Raw genomic sequence first — 12,581 nt, forward strand, 5'->3', positions numbered from 1 at the left:
AGTATGAGAAAACTACAGGCTGGCATTGGGACAGTTTTTTGAATGTGAAAACTCTAACTGTTCCTGTGTGATAGTCTTTCTTGATGGTACTGAATGCATGTGGAATGACTTCCTTTTTGAATTTTTCAGTGGTAAAAGGGAAACAGCACAATACACTATTGAAAAAAAATAGATAAAATATACATAGATAATGAAATGCGCTGTTTAAAGAGGACTGTCTAACAACAGTCATTAAATCAGTCTTTTTTTCCTTAGCTTGTTAGAGTCTAAAAAATCTTCTGTAAAGAATATTAGGATTGTGGAAAAAAAATCTACAAAATGTAAAATCAAGAATTATGGTAAAATTTGGTCATATATTGCTGATAATGTATTTTATGAAACTGAAAATAATTGACAAATAAAGGAGCATGGAATTGGTAACATTTCAGAGAGCTGAGAGACAATGATTGCTTATAACCTGCTAAAGCAATGACCACAAAATCAACTCTTTTCTCATATGTCATTTTGTTTATTAGATAAGGAAATTTAATTGTTTTCATTAGGTGGGGGAAAATGGTAAAGTCAGCCATATCTCTGTATCAAGGATTTTCAATGTATTAGTCACGTCTTTTGTATTAATACTGCTTCCTTTTGTATTGCTTTCATGACTTGTTTTTCTTTGTGTGTGTGTGTATTTCTCAGAATCTCAGAGATGGCATTAGGGCCACTTGGAAACATTCAGCTCTAGTGATCCTGTAGAGATGTGGTCTCTGCAGGGAGTGTTGGATTGTACATAAGAGTATAGACTTCCTGTCTTCCAGCTGAGCTTCTTGGAAAGTGTCATCCACTGCTACACAGTACTACCTAGCTTTTTTTAATTGATGAATTTTATGTTATTTGATCAGTTTCTCTGTATCCTTGGGATTAGGAAATCCATGTGAGAATTCTTTTTTTCTCATTTAACGGTAAAACCATGTATTTTACATGATGCCTGAAACAGCCCAGTAAAATCTGATCTCTGTGTAGTTTCAGTCTCTTATCTTGGAAATTCCCACCTACTGGAGTACAGTGCCTTCCTTCACATACACCTTTCCTTCCTTATTTAGGTGCACTTTGTTTACTCAAGCTTTTTATACCACCATTAATTTCAGACCTGCGTGGTAAAAATCTTTCTGTGTAATTCTTCTTTCTAAATGTTTGGGATGTTGTTCCTTTGTTCACTTCTTACTTATAGAAGATATGTTGGTGTTTTGAAAAATTCTTATTTTGTTCTCTGTTACTTGGGAAGCGGCAGGTGTTCCAAGGTGCCATCAGATGTTCTCCAAAACCTACTGACAGTCATACTTAGTAAAATGTCAGAATTTTTATTCACAAAATTTCGGGACATAACTAAGTTTTATTAGAACTCAATGAGCCATGAAATATTATTTATGCCTTCTAAAAATGCATGTTAGGTATACAAATGCTAACCCTCCAATTTTGTTTTATATTTCATTTTACTTCCTAATACTGACAGAAATGTCTTTGTTGGCTTTCTACAAATTTCTGTTAGCTTGTTAGTGTGCTCCTCAGGTCCAAATGTAATAATGTCTTATAAACACATTTAGACTTCTGTTTTTCCTTTTTGATTCTGGACAGTGTCATTTGCTTCCTGACTGTTAGACTTTTTATTTAATATGCATTAGCCTGAAACATTCCATGAAAAATGTGTTGAACGTGAATTTTAATATATTTCAGAGACTTAATAGGTATTAATAGAGCAATAATACAGTAGCAGACACAGACCAGATTACAGCTTGTAAATTACAGCCAGTGTACTCAAGGCAAACACCATTAAGAAAACATAATTTGAACATTAAAGAGATTGTGTTTGTAATCAGAACATCTGCCAAAACCATATCCAAAGATGTAGAGGTCCTCTAGCACACTTCTTTTGCAGCTTCCATTTGTGCAACCCAATGTCTTCATCTGCCCAATTGAATTAAGTATTCTAAGGTACAGCCAGAAGGATAATTGCTACAGGAATACCAGATACAGGTGCAACTTAAGTGGAGGTAATGTTTGTAATATGTGATCTGCCAACAGGCTTGGATGTGGAACTCTTTATCTACATTAGCTGATGGAGTGATTCCTGTCACAGAGGAATCTCACAGAGAGTCAAGAGAATTGGGTGGTTGCTTTGCCATTTTCAATCTCTTCCTGAAACTACATTGGCTTGTATCAATCACCTAGATAAGAACAGAATTGAGTTCAGTGTTCCTTGAAGAGAAAAGTGATCTTCCTAGCTGGAACTTTGATGCCATGAAGATTTTTTGCCTTTTCTTTTATACCCCTGTTATACCTTTTTTGCAACTTCTGTGTTCTTAGTGCTTTTTGCCTACATTCTTGGACTTGTTTGTCAAGCTGAGAGACTAAACATTTTAGAAGCTTCATAGCTAGGGATCAGTGTGCCCCAGACCCCAAGGTGCTCTCCAGAACACATTCTGTAAACTAAGATAGAACCATCCAGGGGAAGGTTCCTTGGGGAGAGGGGCTCACTCGAGCCTCTTATTGGGGAACCTTTGATAGATATGCTAATTAGTAACACCTAAAATGTTATACCAGATCTTTTGGGGGTGAGCATTGCGGGGTGCATTTTGGTGCATTCGACCTGGATGTAGTGCACCTAAGGATCCTTAAAATAAATACCAAGGTAAAATCCCTTTTCCCCTTCTGACTGTGTATGACTCTTGATTTTAAGACCAGGAAAAGGCATCATCTTGAGTGTGGCTGAAAATCAGGAGGAGAATCATTTGCATTTCATATTTTGCCAAGGTTTCTGACAGTTTGTCTGCTTTAAGATTTCTGTTAAGCAAAGCAATCAGATCATCCCAAGTCTTTCACTGATCCCTGTATGAAATATTGTCATTTTCCCAACCCTGTCAACATCCCCAAAAGCTTAAAAAAAACCCCCAAACCCTGGACCTAATTCCATGTTGCTGAAGAATTTTGAAAAATTATTCTGGAAAGAAGGGGTGAAACTTGAAATGGAAGATTATCTTACATTGGACAAAATGCTTGAAAAGTGATGCAGAACAGGTATTTTGTATGTGTTCTGTCCTTGGTTTGTGTGATGCAACAGATTTGCACCAGTTCTGTTGGTAGATTTTGACATGACATCTATCAGTGGGGAGCAGTTTCTTTGAACTCCAAAGAAATTGCTTCATAGGAGCTGAAATTTCAGATTATTAACAGGTCATAGACGGTAAATGACAGGCACCACTTACATAAAGATCTGTTTTCAAAGAAGTGACTGAGAATAGAAAGGCCAATTAGAAAGCTATGGACCAGTCATCTAGCTAGAACATCATCACAAGCTCAACAGCTGTTTCATGTCTAGCTCTGCAAGTCATCAGGGACTTAGGCATCGATTTTCTTGGCGAACTGCAGAAATTCTTGAGTTTACTCTCTACGTGATTCAAACACTAATAATGTACTATTTGTATGTGTGAATCCTGCCTCTGTCCATGTAACATCATTCTGCAGTGACTCTTAGGTGCTTCCTGCTGTGTTTCCCCCATCTATTTTAAATTTTGTTTCTGTTGCTATCTAACACTGGCTGTTGTAGCGAGCTTGTAATCATTTTCACCAAAAGTGAACTGGCTGCTCAGCTCTCTTACAAGAGCTTCACATGCTTCTCACAAACCAGATCTTTCCCACCTTGAGGAGTAAAGGGCAAGACCATTTTCAAGTTGTGTGATATTGATGGACTTCAGCATTTCTGAAGAACTTGCTCCTTTTTTGGCTATGACTCTTTTAAAACTAGTTTTACACATTTACATTGCACCAAAGAGCCAGCCAGGACCTTTTGGCCCAAAGTGTTCATAACTCCACATTTTACTTAATTGACAATATGAAGGCATTTAAATAACCAGTTGCCAATTATACCTGCCTGACAGTAGTCTTGAACACAGATAGAAGGGGACAGGAGAGGAAGTATCATAGTGTTATTTCAGTGTCAGGGTGTTTTCTGTAGATGTTCAGCTATATTTTACCTTTGGGCTTTGTTTCAGGTTCCTACCCTAGTTTCGTGCTATTCAACCTATTCGTGAACCCAATTTTTAAAGCTTATATAGAGATCATGGCAACTTACCAGAGTGTGAACCTGTCACTGCATCTATGCTCTGGCTCTGCCTGATTTACAGAGACAGCCCTTCATTATGCTGTACACACACCGTGACCAGAGCAGAAATGCTAGTGGTGCATTGAAGTTGAATGTTTAGTTCAGAACTGACAAAAGAAGGGTTTTCTGTTGTTCAGACACCACAAAAAAAGGAGAGATTTCCTGTCCTCGAGGGTGCTGGACAAACAGCATCATATTTGCTTTTACCCTGCCTCAACAGGAGGTACCAAGAAGACTCAGAGGCTGGGACAGCAGACCTGCATAAGGTCTTTTTCTGAGGTCTGGAGCCTCCAGTCTGTCATGCTTCATTCCCAGCCTTTGGTTATCACCCTTTAGTCTTTCCTTGTACCCTGGAAGGACCAGTATCCCTACAGAAAAAAATATGCCTTGAACCACTTTAGGGCATTGCAGACCTTTCAGATTCCCCTACATTAATATTTGTATGTGAAGCTAACTCATGCAGTAAATTAGGCAACTGTTGATTAAATTAGAGTGACCTGGGAGAAAAAAAATACAGACGCTAAGGAAACATTCTTAAAGTGTTTTTAATGGCTCAAAATCTTCAAACTGCTGCAGAGCATAGCTGGAAAATCAATTTGGAGTTTCATTTGTTTCTGTTCTCAGAAATGAGACAGATTTGGCAGTTGTGCTCTAACATTAATGATTTAAGGGACTTAACCTTGCTTTATGAATAGAATTCAATCCAGCCTTAAGGCCCACAGGCAATTACTGCAATGGGCATCTTCATGACATGGTTTTAAACTCTATATACATTGTAAAAATGTGGCAGGGGGTGGGGTTTATAGGGATACAACAAATTCAAGAGGAATTCCTAATGGCGGAACTGCACGCTGATCTTTAAGCACATAGGTCATAAAGTGCAGGAGATGTTAGTAATATTTGTTTCACATTGAGAAGGCATCATGTCAGGTAATGCAGGAGAAATGAGTATTCTTGAAGCAATCAGACTGAGAGCCTTGGTGTCCCATAAAGTGCTGCCTAAAATTAAGTGAATTTTCTGAGAGCAGTGATGGAAATTGACTACTATTATTATCCAGGTAAGTTTTTGACTGTGATAGGGAAAAAAGCAAACTCCTGAAGACCTGGAACAAAATCAAGGAGTTTAATCATAAAATACTGAAGGATCTATTCCTTGTCTTAGCCATTAGTGTTCTCTCAAAATTTTAGAAAAGTTATGTTCTTGCTTAATATAAAATGGTACAAAAAATCAGTTAAGAAACGATCCTAGTTTTGGTAATCTTGTTTGTATGGGCAAAGAACAGAAGAAATATGCCAACTTTTTGTTCTCACTGCCATCTAACAGGTTCTGCAGCAATTTTTCCTGTCTGTCAGTGCAAATCTGCTCTGGATCCTTCTCTTTTCCTTCCAGTTTATTCTTACAGGAAGGGTTAGATATCCTCTTTGTAACAGAAGTGTTGGATTGAGATGGTTCTAGCTTTCTAACATTCCTCTGAAATGTTTTTCTTTATCTATTGGCTGTCTGAATTGTAGCTTGTCTTCACATTTGATTAGTGAATGTTTGTCTCTTAAACAGGCAGAGTAAGATGGAAAGAAGTGAAATGTTTCAACAGGTAGAAGCATCTATAGAACTGTTTTCTGGTCTTTAACTCATTTGACCATTTCTCAAGCCATTTAATGAAATGTTTAATCAGTGTTTAAAGTATTCATACTGCTCATTTTAAGGAATATAGTTACTTTGGAAGAAAACTCTGGATTACTTGCATGTATGGACTCTCGTTAATGCAGAATAGGAGTCCCTGATCTCCTTTAGTTCAAAGTAACTGGAAAACAATAGCTTTAACCACATCCATTTTCATAAAAGCAATGAAATATAATTATATCCTGCAGCTTGTTTACTAGTGCAATTGGTGCAAGACACATTTTCTCTTCTTTCTCTAAGCCAATAGGATCGTTAGAATAACAGAAAATAAGGTTGGAAAGGATTTGAGCATTAGTTTTTTTGCCCCAAGGTAGGATCAGTTAGACTTGTTAAACTTTTCACAGATGATTGTGTGTAACCACTTATTATTTTTACTTTTTTTTGCAAGTTTCAAAGGTCAGCCATTTATCAGTCTCTAAATGACCAAAAGCTCGGTGGTTCTGAGATAGAGAAACAACCAGATATATCTGCTGCCTTAATAACTTTTATTTGCTGTCTAGCTCTAGTTGAACTGGTGTTGGTAATTCATGGACTAATGGTTTTGGTAATTCACTTGACAGCCAGAAGTTTTGCTCTATTCTCAGTCAGGAGGACTCAGGCTGCTGCATCTGGGGTTACTGAATTGCTGCTGACTGTTGCTGTTTAATATTTGCAATTACACTGGATCTTGTCAAAACCCATGAGGTTTTGACCTCTTGACCAAGAAAGTCACATTGTAAGAAGAATCTTACAAAATTTAAAATCCGTCCAGATGCCCCAGTCCACACTTGAGCAATTTTTAACATTATGGATTTTTCTTGTGGTCTAAGTTGAGCTTTCTCATTTTAAAGTCCAGTTAAGGTTCCTTATTTGTTATCCTTTTTTTTAATGAATACTATTTTCTCTTTAGAAAAACCTTTTATATTCTCTTTCTGTGTTCTTCTGGGTCATCTTTAGACTAAGAAGTTTGGCTTAATTTTTTATTAGAACCCACTGTCTGAGAATATGAATGTATTTAAATTCTTCCTTTCCATGCAAGTTTTGCCATTGGTTTCTCTGGAAAAAGAAGTACAGAATCCTACCAAAATGTTGTATTTGGGATATTAATTAGCCCTTGAAATTGATTTTAACACTAAATAGTTGTTTTAAAAAAAGCCCTCCTTAAACATCTGTGTAGAGATTGTCATATAAGAGGTAGAGACCTAAGCTTCTGATACATAATTAAAATCAGGAGAAAGTTAGTGGTCATAATCTTCAACTTCTGAAGTAATCTTAGGTTGTTTTGCTTTGCTTACAGGCTAAGTCTTGCTTTCAGAGCTGTGATCTGCTGTAATGACATGATGTGCCAACTGTACACACTATGTTGTACCTAGTTGGTGCATTTGTCTCTTTTCATTAGCAGATAATTTCTAGATAGTCTGACACAGAGTTATTGTTTAGTTTCAGGAGCATCATTTCAACACGGTTGCAGATAATTATGGCTTCATGACTTTAGATAGTGTTGCTAATGTCTTCTAATTTTGGTAGCTGCAGCAATATGTTAGTTGGCCTTGCACGTCGTGTTCCAGCATGGTTGGATTGCTCACAAGCTGTAAGAATGAGTCTAGAAATTTATAAACAAGGTTAACGATCTTTTTAAGGTTAAAAATTGTAAAACTTTTTTGTATGTGAATTCTAACACGGGGTGATGTTTGACATCAAAATATGTGCTCACTGCTTCTGTTTTGTAGTAAACTGGTACATAGTTCTCAGGAAGCTTGTGCAGCTGCAGAACCTGTTTGATGGACCATTGCATACAAATTGTCTTTAAATTGATTAGGTCATGGTCATTACAGTGAAAAGGAACATTACCATATGATCAGTGCTTTCCACAGCCCAGCAGTCTGAATGAAGATCAAAGCTCAGGAAACTAAAAGCCTAGGAAAAGCAAGATGAAATGCAATGTGCCATGTTAAATATTTGAAAACTCCTTCATCAAATTATTATTGATGAAATAATAAGATCAGAGCAAGAATTCATCACAAAAAATCAGTTTTGAGTAGTTACGGGAAAGTATCTTGCTGTCACAAGGTGAAACTAGAGCTGTGGGGAGTAGGCTACAGGTTTAAACACCAATAAAACAAGAGGGAGATCAAAGGTATACAAAAAGTAATAAAGATCTTCGTGCTTAGTTGGGAAAACATACTGTAAACTAGCTGAGCATCAAGAATGGGAAAATAATTAGATATTACAGGGAATGGCATAGGCCAGAATAGGTTGTCAGCATAGGGGCTTGGGATAAAGGGTAGGTGAGAAATGGAAAAATCAATCAGAGGAGTAAGAACAAGGTAAGGCAGAGTAAATGGGAACGTTGCAAAAAACAACTGCATGAAACATGGCATAGGATTGTGGACTGTGGAAGTTGATAATATATAATCAATGTACATTCCTTGGTACCGCATAATCAATTTAAGTACACAGATTATCAGTTGTTTTTACTATTTAGTCTTGTTTATCAATCAAGTCTAAGAAGATTGCTTTTTGGTAGTTTGATGGGTTTTTTTAATTTGTTTTGGTGATCTAGATCACACCAACTAGAGCAATTAAGCTTTAAAGTTTTTACTGTGAGTCAGAAAATTGTTCACTTATGTTAGAAAATGCTGTGTATACTCTAAAATATGAAGTACTGCGAGTCCTGTCCCTGTAGATCCTCAGAGGTGTCACAACCCAAGCCTAAAAGGACTAGATTACATCTGGTTTGAAGGGGCTTCTGTTTCTATTTTTTTTTTTTTCTGATTTCCTGGAAAGAAGTTAGATTTATTTGTCTTATCCATGGCAATCTTTCAATAAATTGTCATCAGATTTCCTTTCCTCTATTCTTCAGATAATACGTCTGATTTCACTGAGGGTTAACATCTTCTAATGAATAGTTCAAGTCCTCTAGGACTCTTCAGAGTTACGTGGTTTTGGTGCATTTTTTAATGCAACTTCTGCTGATTTGTTCTAAAACCTTTCTGCTGTCTCTTCAGTTTGATCCAGCTCTCCTAATTGCCCCTGCAGAGCACTGGGTGGTTGAGGACACCTAAGGAAGCTCCTGTTTGATGATAGCAAACATCAGTGCAAACCGTTCATTCATCTGTACCCCTACAAGTGTGCTTTGTTGCATCTCCATGACCCAAAATCCTCCTGTTTGTCATGCTCTTGAGAAAGATGTTATTAGCCAGTAGCAGGTTGCAGCTGTTCTATTATGTTCTATACTTCTAATGTGCCAATACTAAATGCTGGGTTTTGGCATGGATGTGATTTACTCTCTTGGAGATTGTCTTTTTTTAATAATCATGGTCATTATGTCAGTACCATTTTGATCCAAATCCAATAGTGTACTCAGGAAACAATCAAGCATTGCTTCTCCTCTTCTGGATGTTAGTTGTTCTAAGAAAATGTAGTTTAAGTGATGTAAAATTGTTTCTTATGTGCCATTGTGACATTTACTCAGTATGTAGAAAGATAAAACTGCTCTTCCATTATTAGTCCTCTACTCTCTTTTCCCAGCAACTCCCCTGGATAGTTAGGAATGTAATAATAAGGGTAACAATAACAACAAAAATAATAATCCTTTTCAATTTGGGCATTGAAAATTCAGTCTGTATGAATTCAATGTTTCTTACTGACATTGTTAATTTTTGTGTCCTATTTGACTATTGGCTTTCTTTAATATGTAAATACTCCTTCACAGATGTCCCTACTACTATATCATTCCTATATAATTAGTTCACCTTCAGTATTATCATGCATGACAGACTGGACTTTTCACCAACTTTTTGAGCTATGTTGTTATCACACAGAGCCAAGAATTTCAGACCACCACCTTATTTTTAGGCTCTTGAAAAGTATTTGAAAGGATGATCTTGACCTGATCATCTCTTTTTGTAGACCTGCTTAACAAGTTTTATTTTTTTGTTGACACTGTAGTTCACTGTTTCCTCTTAGATTTTTATCAACTTTTATGTTAAACTTTATTTGAAAATTTAATCTCTAGTTTAATGACTTAATCCCTTAAATATCTTTTAACATATTATATTGTTCTCTTTCACACCTGCTGCCTTTTTTTTAAGTCTTAAAAAGCTGTTCTGTATTGATTTTAATTTCAGCTGTGAACAAATTATTTTTGTTGAAAAGTGAGACATTTCCCTCTTTGTAGGCTCATCTATCCCAAGATTTCCCAAGTCACAATAAATTAAACCCACTCTGTCTATTACTGTATTCTGAATTATGCCTTGACTAACTCAGTGGGACTTGTCCTCTTTGTCTGGTTCTAGTCAAGACAAAAGAAACACTTCAGAAAATTGCTCTCAGAGAGATCTAAGGCTTGAACTGCCTTGTAGTAGTTATGCTGTTGCCTTGAACAACTCTTTCCCATCTGCTTCCTTCTCACTGCACTGTAGTCCCTTCCCACAGCGCAAGGATTTATAATTTTATTGTCCCCTCCCCTGACTGCACTTCCTGTCGCATCAAAGTTTCCCACATTAGTTTACTTATTTTTAGCTTGTGCCAGTATACTCTTAGCATAATATGCATAGGCAGAAAAGCTTGTGGTAGGGTGTTTTCCACCTGGGAGTTTCATGTAAAAATGATATTTTGCTGGCTGTCCAACTTGGGATATGAGCCAACAGTGGAGATACCATCCCTTGACTTAACTGTGTTTATTGCTCCCATAATAATTCCTTTATTACATGTTTTTTTTTCTTCTAGGTCTGTTGCCAGCTAAGTGAATTTAGTTCCCCAGGAAGATGGCAACATACAGAAAATGGACAAATAGAAAGATCAAGAAAATCTTTGGGGGAATGTGAGAAAGCTCTAGAAGGTTGTAACTGAGGTCTGAGACCCAGGAGTCAGCTGGCAATACTGAGAGTCAAGCTAGGCAGACAAGCTCAGGTTCAGGGGGCATCTTTGCACAAATGAAATGATTTTTTATGGCTGCTTAAGTGAAGCTTCCATTAAAGCCTTGGCAACAGCCCAAAGTAAGTCTGTGTTGAAGAGATTTAACTGCAATTGGAACAAATAATCCTTATGCATCATCTGAGTCAGTGCTGAGGAAGGAGTGCATGTTTTTCACTTGTGCATGCAAGAAAGAAAGGAAAAATCTCTCATCTTTTGCACATCCAGGAAAAGCATTCACGATGTCAATACCTTGTTGCTTGTCTTGAATTTCACTTGCAGTGCTGCCTCAGAAGACCTCTGTATGGTAAAAACACTCATAAGAAGTTTAGGATTGCTTTCCTGAAATCATAAACTCTGAACCTGCAAGTTTTGTTTGCCAGGATGCAAACTAGTTTGCCAGTTTAAATCCCCAAAATCACATGCTGTGTTTTTGCCAGTGTTCTTCAGACAAGCATTTTCTTGCATTGTGAGGTCTGTGCAATAGAGATAAGCCCAGCCTCACACTCCTGAACAAATCTGAAAAGACATTTTTTCATCAGGAAAGAAGGGGTGATTCTAAATTGTAATCCAGACTACATCTCAGTCTGGAAGCTTGAACCTATCACTAGTTTATGTGTACTGACCCTTGCAATAGCTGAAAAGATTTATGTTTCTTCAGGACAAATAAGGTTGATGGTTCATTTGCCTGGCTTTCCTTTTGAGAGCCCCTGACCATAACAGGCATTTGTAGCTCACAACAAAGCTTCACTTGCGCATGTGACCTTTTTGACCACTATCAGAAGTCACTGCCACTGGTCAGTGCCTCTGGAGCTCTGTTTCTGAATGTTTTGTTGTGAACTGGCTGTTGAACTTCTCCTGCCACTGCCAAGAGATCCGTGCCCGTGAAACTGGTTGCATATAGATGGATGTCTGTCACCTGTTTCTGTCACTGGGGAAGCATTGAGCTTAGCAGGCCATGAGGGATCGGAGTGTTCCAATGTGCTGTGACAGCTGTGTAGTGTGATGGCTGTGGCCCTGTGCTCTTGCTGACAGGATGAGGAGCTCTGCAGTATGCAAGGGATTTTCCTGCCTGCACAAACAAAACCCTGAGAACAGTCTTTATACTGCTTTGAGACTTAAGACATTTGAGTTTCACTTCGTCTGTCCTTTTATTATTACTGTTAACATAAATCAGTATCATTAATGTGGTTTACATTTCATGTGTGTGCACGGCATCATCTTGCCAAGACCCACAAGTAAGTTTTATAGCAACAGCTAAGTATTTAATTTTTGAAATCTGAAGAACTTCTAGTGAAATTAATCACGGCATAGCCTTCTGAATTGATATAATTCAATATTAATCAGATTTAATAAGCAAGAGGATGAATTGAGGCATTGTTAATAGGATACAGAATCTTTAGGCCACCATGTGAAAGTCAGTGCTACTTACAGATTAGTGAGGTGGTTTCTGTGAGTTGAATCTGGCAATATTTTTGCAGTGTATCTGGCAATACCTGGAGAGGATGCATTCTGCAGTTCACTCCACTAAGTCTTCATTATTCATAGTCAGAGACTGGTATGAAAACCCTGCATGAAAATCAGGGCATAAGGTGGGATGGTGCACCCAACTGTGTAGTGGAAAAACTGAAATGCTGAACTTCAGGGCACTTTTCAGGGTGCATAAGTTAGTCTGTGACTGTAGATAAGACATCTCCAAATTAGCTCAGGAGGTGGTTGCAAGAACAGTTGCACTGATAAGTCATCTTCCTTGCTGATCATGGTTTGTACAGCCCTGGGCAGATGGGAACTTCTCAGAAATTCTTGAATTCCTTCTATGGGTGAAAGGAGGTTCCACTGGGCATCAGCTTAACAACTTCTGTA

This window comes from Corvus kubaryi, unplaced genomic scaffold, assembly GCF_017639235.1.
Source record: "Corvus kubaryi isolate FWS band 111438036 unplaced genomic scaffold, C.kubaryi_AGA036_p1.0 37398, whole genome shotgun sequence".
NCBI lineage: Eukaryota > Metazoa > Chordata > Aves > Passeriformes > Corvidae > Corvus > Corvus kubaryi.